This window comes from Galeopterus variegatus, unplaced genomic scaffold (genome assembly GCF_000696425.1).
Source record: "Galeopterus variegatus unplaced genomic scaffold, G_variegatus-3.0.2 Scaffold87, whole genome shotgun sequence".
In the NCBI taxonomy this organism is placed as follows: domain Eukaryota; kingdom Metazoa; phylum Chordata; class Mammalia; order Dermoptera; family Cynocephalidae; genus Galeopterus; species Galeopterus variegatus.
In genome coordinates this window covers 199,698-211,747 of record NW_007726198.1, presented here as the reverse complement: position 1 = coordinate 211,747, position 12,050 = coordinate 199,698, and positions in this window count along the sequence as shown.

Below are 12,050 nucleotides of genomic sequence, written 5' to 3'. Positions count from 1 at the left end.
GGGGGGGGGGGGGGGGGGGGAGATCTGGAGGTACTGGAGGTAATATTTCTGTCAATTGTGAGGGCTCTAAAGGCCATGGAGAAAAAAATATCTTATGAACTTTAAATCTCAAAGATCATTTAGCTACTGATAGATAGTTGGCCTTATGTAACTCCCCAAACAGAATGTAATCTCAGTTGTGCTATACGGAGTGTGATCTGTGGGTCAGCAGCATGGACATCTTCTGGTAACTTATTACAAGTGCAGTATTTCCAGCCTAACCATGGAAATACCAAATCAGAGAATCCACATTTCACAAAATCTCCTGGTTATCCATGAGCACATTAAAGTTTAAGAAGCAACTAAACAAGTCCAAGCACCTAAGTACTAAATGTTATAGTTTACATATAACCTGTTAATTTTTAATCCCATCGATGAGAAACCAGATCATAAATTTTGCCCAACAATTTCTTCACTTCTTTTCAATATGAGTTATGCATCAACACAGGCCTGTAATTCATTTTTATAATGTTCTCAGGCTGTGAATCTGAACACTTCAGAAGTTCTTATTGGAAGTAACTTCCTAGGTTGTTTCTCTTGAAGTTCCTTTGGGCCCAAACTCACAAACTAAACTTTCATGTCCAACAATAACCCAAACTCTAAAAGCTATAATTTCATTTATTACCCGTGAGGCAACAATTCAGAATAGTGTTTTTCAGGGTTTATTGTAGTAAACATACATAGACAACTACTGGTGCTCATAGACCTTGTCTTTTTACAAGAAAGAAAAAAGTAATATATTTTTTTCAAAGGTTAAATTACACTAAAAAAGTAATAATAGTAAGAAAATGAAAAAAAATTAGGAAAAGCATTAGTAAAAGTCACTTTGAAAGAATTTATGAGTCCATTTTTTGTTGGAATATGAACAGCGAATACAACATGAAAATAAATATACACTCTAATAACAAAATGATGCAAATACAGTAAGTTATATATGTGCAATGTGGAATTTATACAGACTTTGTAAGATTTTCTTTTTAGTTGTCTAAAATTTTTGTGCAAAAATTTGTTTTAAAGCTTAGGTTAAGAATGAAATAGATTTTCTTAACAGCTACATAATGACTTCTCCTGTGCTGTACTTTTGACTTTACATAAATGATTATTTTGGTATTGCTGTCTTGGACTAAATTTTTAAGATGCAAATAACAGGGTGTCAAAATATTTTTCTCACCAATCATCACTGTTAAAATATATCAATAAGCTTTGAGTTTCCATGATAGCACAATTCAAATGCTACAAGCATTTGAGCAATAACAGAAGTATATTTCAAAATATTACTTGAATAAAAGTATAATATATGCAAAATGAAGTTATCAGGGGGAAAACTGGCACTAAAAAAACACTTAAAAATTTCTTTTTGCCCAAGTGTTTGGATTTATTTTCTTTAGCAGTTTCTTTCAGATAGTGGAAGAAATTTAAAACTTTTTGTTTTATATAATCAGGAACAATTCTTCTTGGTGAAAGCTGAATCTGATAACTGGATGTAAACACATTTCATTACTATTCATATAAACTAGACAAATGAAAATGCTGTTTAAATTATCCAAAACCTTGAAGTATTTACTTTACAACTCTTTTAAGACTATTTTAGAAACATGAAAAACACCTTTGTGGCATTCTTTTTAGAATCTCATTCTATAAATGCTCAAGACTAATACAGTAAGCTTTATACTCTATGGTATATTTAATGATTCTTATTATCATTCAGTAAAACTGTTAGTTGTGAAATATGTCACACATTTAATAAGTATATAAAGCAAAAATATACAGCTTAAACATAAGTAATCATGAAGCAATCATCTGTGTAATCACCACCTGCCTCAGGAAACAACATGGCTAGCTACCCAGAAACCCTTCACTGTCCCATTGTCTGCCTAATCTCAACACCTTCTCTCCCTAATAGACATAAGATGTATAATGACATTTATACTAATCACTTCCTTTTATTCTTCACAGGTTTACCATCTGAGAATAGATCTCTAATATATCTATATTTATATCTATATCTGTATGTTCTTGTGTGTTAGTTTATCTATACTCATACACTTAAAAGTGATAATTGCTTAGTTATAGGGTACACGTATCATCAACTTTACTAGACACCAACTGCTATTGAAAGATTATATTAATGTACAGTACAACCAGAAGTGTATGAGAGCTCCTGTTTTTCTAATATCTTGCCAACATCTTTTAATTTTTGGCAATCTAGTGGGTACATTATGGTATCTCATGGTGGTTATAATTTGTATTTCCTTGATTACTAATGAGATTCAACACTTCTTGATATGTTTTGACATTTTGGATTTACACTTACGTGAAGTACATTTTCAACTGTTCTGCCCCGTTTTTTAAAACGGGTTGTCTATCTTTTTTTAAATTGATTCTTGTGAGTGCTTCACATATTCTAGATAATAAATATTTGTGGATACACACTACACATGTATTCTTCCATTGTGAGTTTCTCTTTTCATACTATTAATGCCATTTTTTGACAAATTGAAATTCTTAATTTTAATGTATTATCAATTCATTTGTATTGTATTATATCTTGATTAAGAAGTTATTCCCTGGAGATGGCCAGTTACCTCAAATGGTTAGAGGGAAGCCTTGTAACACCAAGGCAAGGGTTTAGATACCCATACTGGCAGGCCTCCAAAAAAAAAATTATTTCCTTTCTGAGGTCTTGAAGATGTTCTCTTATATAATTTTCTAAAAGCTTTCTCTCTCTCTCTCTCTCTCTCTTTCTTGTCTCTTACACTTAGATCAATAGTCCACCTGGAATTAGCTTTAGTAAATGATGTAGAGGTCTGACTTAACTTTCATTTATTTTTAAATTGGATAACCGATGTAATAGCAGTTTCTAGTTAAACTTCATGTTTTGGAATCATTTTAGATTTATAGAAAACTGGTAAACTTAATACAGGAAATTCCTTGTATACCCTTCACCCAGTTTCACCTAATGATAACGTCTTACATAATTACGAAACGTTTGTAAAAACTAAGAAATTGAAACATACCAAGATGGCCAACTAACCCAAATGCCAATACAGAATACCTGTACAGGAGTCTCCCCCTTCAAAAGCCAAACCTAGAATTTTAAAAAGTTACTAAACTACCATATACACAGACATCAATGCAGTGATATAAGAAACAAAATAAAACAGGGAAACATGATTCCCCAAAAGAAGGCTATAGTTCTCCATTTCCAGACCTCAAACAACAGGAAATTGAAGAATTACATGAAGAGGAATCCCAAAAGGCAACACCAAGGAAACTCAAAATAATGGATGATAAAATAGAAGTCAAAATGAAGTCAAAAAGAAATTTGAGGACATGTATGAAAAATGCAACAAAGAGATACAAACAATAATAATAAAAAAAAGGCAGAATCCTGGAACTGAAGAAATCATTCAAAGAAATAAAAAATACAACTGAGAGCATGAGATCACATGAAGTAGGGTAGAACAAGCAGACGAAATAATCTCCCAAACTAGAAGACAGACTATTATTATTTTAATAATCAATTACTATCATTGTTTCTCTTTTAATTTTTTAAAAATTTACACAGTGTATTTGATTTTCATGGTCCTTTACAAATTCTTCCCTTTTTCCCCTCCTTCACTCCCTTTCTTACCCTTAGCAACCTCAATTCTGTTCTCTTAAAAAGGTCAATGAATTATTGTGATTGTTGCATTTTTTACTGTTTGTTTGTTTATTTATTTTTTAAGCTGGACCAAAAAAAGAAAAAGGAAAAAAAAAATTTTAAGAAAGAAAGAAAACCAACAAAATCTTTCTGATAACCATAAGTGTGCAAACATCTGCATTATGGGTGTGCCAGAAGGGGAAGAGAAAACAAAAGGCACTGAAATCCTATTTCATGACATAATAACTGAAAACTTCTCAAATATTGAGAAAGATATGGTCTTACAGATCCAAGAAGCTCAAAGATATGCAAACAGATTCAACCCAAAAAGGAAGTCCCCAAGACACATCATAGTCAAATTGTCAAAAGTCAAAGAATTCTAAGCACAGCAAGAGAAAGGCATTATGTCACCTACAATGGAATCCCCATCAGGATACCAGCAGAATTCTCAACAGAAACCCTATGGGTTAGGAGAAAGGGCTATGACATATTCAGTGGTCTAAAAAAATACAAAAAACTGCCAACCAAGAATACTATATCTAACAATGCTTTCCTTCAGGAATGAAGGAGAAATAGTATATCTTCCAGATAAATAAAAACTGCAGGAATTCAGCAGCACAAGATCAGTCCCTCAACAAATCCTCAAGGGAGTCCTACATCTGGAATCAAAAGATGATTACACACACACACACACACACACACACAAAAATAATAATAATAATAATAATAATAAATATATGAGAATTAATAAAAACCACTAGCAGAACAGATACACAAATAAGAAAGAGAAAGAAAATGTATTTCATGGGTTGGCCCAGTGGCGCACTGCTACAGTGCGCTGCTTGGGAGCACGGTGGCGCTCCCGCCTAGGGTTCGGATCCCACATACAGACCGGTTCCCGCTCACTGGCTGAGCGAGGTGCGGGCGCAGCACCGAGGTTTGCGATCCCGTTGCCGGTCCCGGTCCGGTACGGGCGTGACACTGAGGGTTGCGGTCCATTGCCGGACACGAAAAAAGACAAAAAAGGAAAAAAAATGTATTTCATAACTACAAAAAAAAAAAAAAAATCCAATGGCAAAGATAAACAATAAAAGGGAAAGAAAGGAACAAAGAAAATATAAAACAACCATAGAGAAGTTAATAAAATGGTAGGAAAAAGGCAATACCTTTCAATAACAAACCTGAATGTCAATTGACTAAATTCCCCACTTAAAAGATATGGATTGGCTGAATTTGTTAATAAACTACACCCAAGTATGTGCTGCCTGCAAAAACCTTAATTCACCAATAAAGACACACATGGACTAATAGTGTAGACTAAAAGTGAAGGGATGTAAAAAGACATCCCATGCAAGTGGAAACCAAAAACAAGCAGGAGTTGCCCCATTTATATCAGATAACATACACTTCAAACCAAAAACTATAAAAACAGACAAGAAGGACACTATATAATGATAAAAGGATCAATGCAACAAGAAGCTATAACAATCATAAATATCATCATGGCATGCAGATGTGTAAAACAACAGTTCATGCACTTAAGGGGGTGATAGACCCCAACAGAGTAATAGTTGGGGACTTTTAAGCATGGGACAGATCATCTAGACAAAGAATTAGTGGCGAAATATTGGATTTAAGCAGGACATTAGACCAAATGGACTTAATAGACATATATGGAACATTTCATCCAATGACATTAGAAAATACATTCTTCTCGTAGAACATAGATCATTCTCCAGGATAAACCTCATGTTAGGTGACAAATTGTCTCAAACAATTTAAAAAGAATGAAATCATATTAAGTATATTTTCATACCACAATGGAATAAAATTAGAAATTAACAACAAAAAAACTTTGTACACTCTACAAATTCATGGAAATTAAACAACATACTCCCGAATAACCAATGGGTGAAAAAGGAAATAAAGCAAGAAATCAAAAAATTCCTTGACACTAATGAAAATGCAAGCACAACTGACCAAAATTTATGGGATACTGCAAAAGCAGTACCAGGAGGGAAGTTTATTGCAATAAGACATATCAATAGAATTGAAAGACTTCAAATAAACAATCTGAAGTTAAATATCAAAATACTTAAAAATTGAAAACAATCAAATCACAAAATTAGTAGACAGAAAGTAATAATTAAAGAGCAGAACTAAATGAAATAGAACAAAAGAAGGACATTAAAAAAATCAATGAGACAAACAGTTTGTTCTTTGAGAAGATAAACAAAATAGACAAGACATTGGCCAGACTAATTAAAAAAAGAAGAGAGAAAACCCAAATAACAGAAATCAGAAATAAAAAAAGAGACATCACAACTGATACCACAGAAAGACAAGGAATCATCAGAGATTATTATGAAAAACTACATGCCAACAAATCTGAATAGCTGAAGGAAATAGATACATTTGTGGACACATACAAACTACCAAGACTGAGCCAAGAAAAAATAGAAAACATGAACAGACCAATAACGACCAATGAGATTAAAGCAGTAATCAGCAGTCTCCCAACAACAATAAAAAAGCCCAGGACCAGATGGCTTCAACTGTTGAATTCTACCAAATCTTTAAAGAAGAATTAAGACAGATGCTTTTCAAACTATTGCAAAAAATCAAAACACAGTTCATTTTCCCAAATTCATTCTGTGAAGTCAGAATCACCCCAATACCAAAATAAGACAAACATACAATAAAAAATAAAAGCTAGAGTCCAATATCTTTGAAGAATATTAATGCAAAATCCTCAACAGGATTTTAGCAAGCAGAATACAACAGTCCATCATAAAGATTATAAAACATGATCAAGTGGGATTCATTCCAGGGATGCAAGGATGGCTCAATTAATGCAAGTCAATAAATGTGATACACCACATCAATAAAAGCAAGGACAAAAACCTTATGATTATCTCAATATACACAAAAAATTCATTTGACATAGTATTGGTAGTATTAGCCAGAGCAGTTAGGCAAGAGAAAGAAATAAAGAGCATCCAAATTATAAAAGACAAAGTCAAATTGTCACCATTCACAAATGACAAGATCCTTTCCATAGAAAAACCTATAACTTCTACCAAAAAACTCCTAGAGCTCATTAAAAAATTCAGTAAATTTGCGGGATACAAAATCAATATACAAAAATCAGCTGCAGTCTTATATGCCAACAACAAACAAGCAGAAAATGAAATCAAGAAAACAAGCAAGTTGCAATATATATCAAAAGAATAAAATGTGTAGAAATAGATTCAAGAAGTGAAAGATCTCTATTATGAGAATTACAAAACACTGCTTAAAGAACTTAAAGAGGAGACTAAAAGACAGAAAGACATTCCATGTTCATGGAGTAGAACAATTAACATTGTGAAAATGTCCATGCTGCCCAAAGTGATCTACAGATTCAATGCATTCACTACCAAAATATCAATGGCATTCTTCACAGAAATAGAGAAAACAATCCTAAAATTCATATGGAACAAAAAAAGACCACAAATAGCCAAAATAACCCAGAGGAAAAAAATAAAGCCAGAGGCATTACAATACCTGACTGAAAACTATACTACAAAACTATAATAACCAAAAGAACATGGGGATGGCATAAAATCAGATTGATGGACCAATGAAACAGAATAGAAAACCCAGAAATCATCCCATTTACTTACAGCCAGTTGATCGTCAACAATGGTACCAACAACATACAGTGGGGAAAGGACAGCTTCTTCAGTAAATGGTTCTGGGAAAGCTGGATATCCATGTATAGAAAAATGAAACTAGATTCATACAACTCATCATATAACAAAATAAACTCAAAATGGATTAAAGACTTAAGTATAAGACCTAAAACTATAAAAGTTCTACAAGAAAACAGAGGAAACATTTAAGGATGTAGGACTGGGCAAAGACTTTATGAGTAAGATCCCAAATGTACAAGTGACAAAGGAAAAACTAAACAAATGGGATTATATCAAACTAAAAAGCTTCTGCACAGCAAAGGATACAAGCAACAGAGTAAAAAGACAACTTACAGAATGTGAAAAAAACCTTGCAATCTATACATTCAAAAAGGAATTAATATCCAGAATATACAAGGAACTCAAACAACTTAGTAAAAAAATTAATAAAATAAAATAAATAATAACAATCCAATTAAAAAATGGGCAAAGGAGCTGAATAGACATTTCTCAAAGGAAGACATACTAACGGCCAACAGGCACATGATCATTATCACTAATAATTAGAGAAATAAAAATCAAAACTACCTTGAGGTATCATCTCATCCCAGTTTGACTGGCTATTATCAAAAAGTCAGAGAATAACAAATGCTGATGAGGATGCAGAAAAAGGGGAACTCTTTTACACTGTTGGTAAGATTGTAATTTAGTATAGCCATTTTGGAAAATAGTATGGGGGTTCCTCACACAGTTGTAGGTAGAACTACCATATGATCCAGCAATCCCACTACTGGGTATGTACACAAAGGAATGGAAACCATCATGTCAAAGGGATACCTGCACTCCCCTGTTCACTGCAGCTCTATTTACAATAGAAAAGACATGGAACCAACCTAAATGTCCATCAACATACAACTGGATAAGGAAAATGTTGTATATATACACAATCACATACCACTCAGACATAAAAAATAAATGAATTTCTGCCACTCACAGCAACATGGATGAGCTTGGAGAAATTTGTGTTAAATAAAATAAGCAGGTCACTGAAAGAGAAATACCACATGTCCTCGAACATAAGTGGGAGCTGAAACTGAAAGAACAAAAACAAAGAAACAAATGAACAACCACAGTAGTAAGTTGAACTTTCAGAAGGAGAGAACAGATCTATGGTCACTAGAAGTGGGAACAGGGGAGATGGATGGGGGTTAGGGAAAAATTGGGTAGTGGATACAAAGAATTATTACGATTTGCAATGATGAACATGCTAATAGTACTGATTTGATCATCACATACTGTACACAAATGCTGACAGTCAACTCTGTACCCCATAAATACATATAATCAATTATGTTTCAAGTGTAATTAAAAAATAAAATAAAATAAAAGTAGAAATCTTTTGGGGAAGCTTATAAAAAAAAGTAATCAGCAGCCATAGAAACATTTATTCTTAGTCATAGCACCAACACCCACAGATGGGCTAAAAATATAATTTAGAATAAAAGTTTCTTATAAAATATATATTTTTTAAAAATATCCCACATTGAATAACAAACCAATGAGGAAATATTTCCCAACCTTCCACGGGGTAAATTTAAGCAAAACAAATGAACAAATTGTTCATTGGTACTTTTATATTTGAAGATAATTTACCTCATATATTTAGTTGTTGTCACTATTTGGAAGAAAGTAAAGTTTAGCCCCACCATATACCATATGCCAAAATAATTTTCAAACTAATGAAAGATTTAAATGTGAAGATTAGCACAAATACATAAAATCAGGTGGAAATATAAGCTATATATATCTCTCTGAATTAAGAGAAGGATTCTTTAAGAATATGAGAAAAATCAGAATCTGTGAAAGAGAATGCGAGAGATTTCAATACATAAAATCTTAAGATTGCTGTATATCTTAAAACAGAATATTAAAAATTAAAAAACAAGTAACCAACATGGAAAATGTTTCAATGGGTATGGCTAGATGTTTCTTACTTTTTATTCTATAAGCAGCAGCACATGAACACACAATGAAAAAAAAAATAAGCATAGAATATGAGGATTATTCCTAAAGAAGAAAAACAAATTCCAATGAAGATATGATAAAATTATTGGACTTGCATATAATCAAATAAATATAAACTAAAATACCAAATAAAAAAACATTGCTACAACACCATTAACTAAAGTACAGATATTACTTAGATTTTAACACAATTTGTATTGTCTTTTTTATTTTCCAGAATTCAATCCAAGATAACATATTGCTTCTAAAAAAAGCATTTTTTTCCATCTAATAGCCAATATTCTAAAAGAGGAACTTTTAGAAACACAAGGTCAATAATCATGAAGCATATATCTCAAGTATCAAAGAATTAAATAATTATCCATCTTAGTTTTGTAGGATGTTTCTCTAATTTTTAAAGGAATTATATAACAACCCATGTCACTCAAGGTCAAGCAAATTTTAGTCATGTTGCTTCAAAGGATTGCCATCAGCAAGAACTCTATATTTCTACATTCCAGAGCTATGGTCTAAGTGTGCTTCACCGGGCTCTGAACTCTACAAAGAGTGACATGCAATTACCCAGAGCATGCCCTCTAAAGACATGACTATAGAAAATTCTGGGCTTCTTTTTGTCCCTCAATATCCCTTTGCCCTGACATGTTGAAAATAGGGCTAGATAATATCTAAAGGCTTAACAGGCTGTTGATTTACTACAGATTGCTATCTGGACCCAGTGTTGGCCACGTTGACTAACAAGAGATTGAATCAAAGAAACAAAGAATGAAGCCAAAGCCCATAATCTTGGCTCCTGTAGAATGGACATCTGCTTCTGGTATCTAACTTCCCGTGAAATATGAAGTAGTCCCAAGGATATATAAATCCTCTACAGGATCCCACGTTGAGGAAATTAGTCTTGTTTTCCCTCTTCAAATCAAATCTTCCACTTGTGTCACTTGGAAAACATAATCTTTTCAGTGTGGTAAAAAGTACATAATATAAAATTTATCATTTTGGCCATTTTTAAGTGTGAAGTTCTATGGCATTAAGCATATCACTTTGCTGTGTAACCATCACCATAACTTTCTCTAGAACATTTTTTCCCCAAACTGAAACTCTGTACCCATTAAACAGTAATTTTCCATTCTGTCCTCCTCAGCCTATGGTAACTACCATTCTACTTTCTTTCTTTATGAATTTAACTACTTACTGTATGTACCTCATAAAGGGGGAGACATATAGTAATTGTCCTTTTGTGACTTATTTCACAGAGTCTGATGTCTTCAGTCCACATTCTAGCCTGTGTCAGAATTTTTCTTCTTTTTAAGGCTGAATAATACTCCATTGTATGTATGTGTGTATATATATATATATATATATATATATGAGGGGGTCTTCAAAAAGTTCATGGAAATATTTGCAGTATCTTTTAAATTTATTTTTCTCAAGAACTTTTTGAAATTCCCTCATAATACATGTTTATTCATTCATCTGTCCATAGATACTTGGCTTGCTTCTACCTTTTTGCTATTGTGCATAAAGCTACTGTGAATATGAATGTACCCACACTTGTTCCAATCTCTACTGTATGCACACCCAGAAGTATATATACCTTGATGAATTGCTTAATTGTATGGTAATTTTATGTTTAATTTCTTGAGAAAATGTCATACCAATTTTCTCAGTGGATGCACCATTTTACATTCCTTGTAATCTTTGGCACAAAGATTCCAATTTCTCCACATCCTAACAAACACTTGTTATTTTCTGTTTTGTTTTTATTTTTTAATAGTAGCCATCATGATGGGTGTGAAGTGGCATCTCATTGTAATTTTAATTTACATTTTGCTAAGAATTAGTGATTTTGAGCATCTTTTCATGTGCTTAATGGTCATTTGTATATCTTCTTTGGAGAAAGATCTATTCAAGTTCTTCGCTCATTTATTATTCAAGGTCTTTTGTCTTTTTTGTTGTTGAATTGTAGGAGCTCTTTGTATATTTTGAATATTAACCCCTTATCAGATATATGATTTCAAAATATTTTTCCCATTCTGTACGTTGCTTTCTCACCCTGTTCATAGTATCCTTTGATGCATGAAAGCTCTCAATTTTGATAAAGTGCAATTAATCTATTTTTTTCTTTTTCACCTATGTTTTTGGTATCATGTTTTAGAAATTATTTCCAAATCTTATGACATGAAGATTTCCCCCTATGTCCCCACCTAAGAGTCTTATACTTTCAGCTCTTACATTTAGGTATTTGATCAATTTTGACTAACTTTTGTACATGCTATAAGGTAAGGGCCTAATGTTATTCTTTTTTGTGTGGATATCCAGTTTTCCCATTACCATTTATTGAAGACTCTTTTATCTCCATTGAATGATTTTGTCTGAAATCATTTGCCCGTATATGCAAGGGTCTATTGGGTGGGGGGGGGGGTATCTATTCTATTACATTGGTCTATGCTATGGAGTGTGTGTGTTCCCCCAAAATTCAAATGTTGAAATTCTGAGATGGTATTGAGAGGTGGGGCATTTAAAAGGTAATTAGTTCATGAGGGTGGATCTCTCATGAACAGTATTAGTGTCCTTATAAAAAGAGACATGAGAAATCTCTGCTCTCTCTCTCTCTCTCTCTCTCTCTCCCCCCCCCCCCCCCCCCCCCCCCCCCCCCCCCCCCCCCCCCCCCC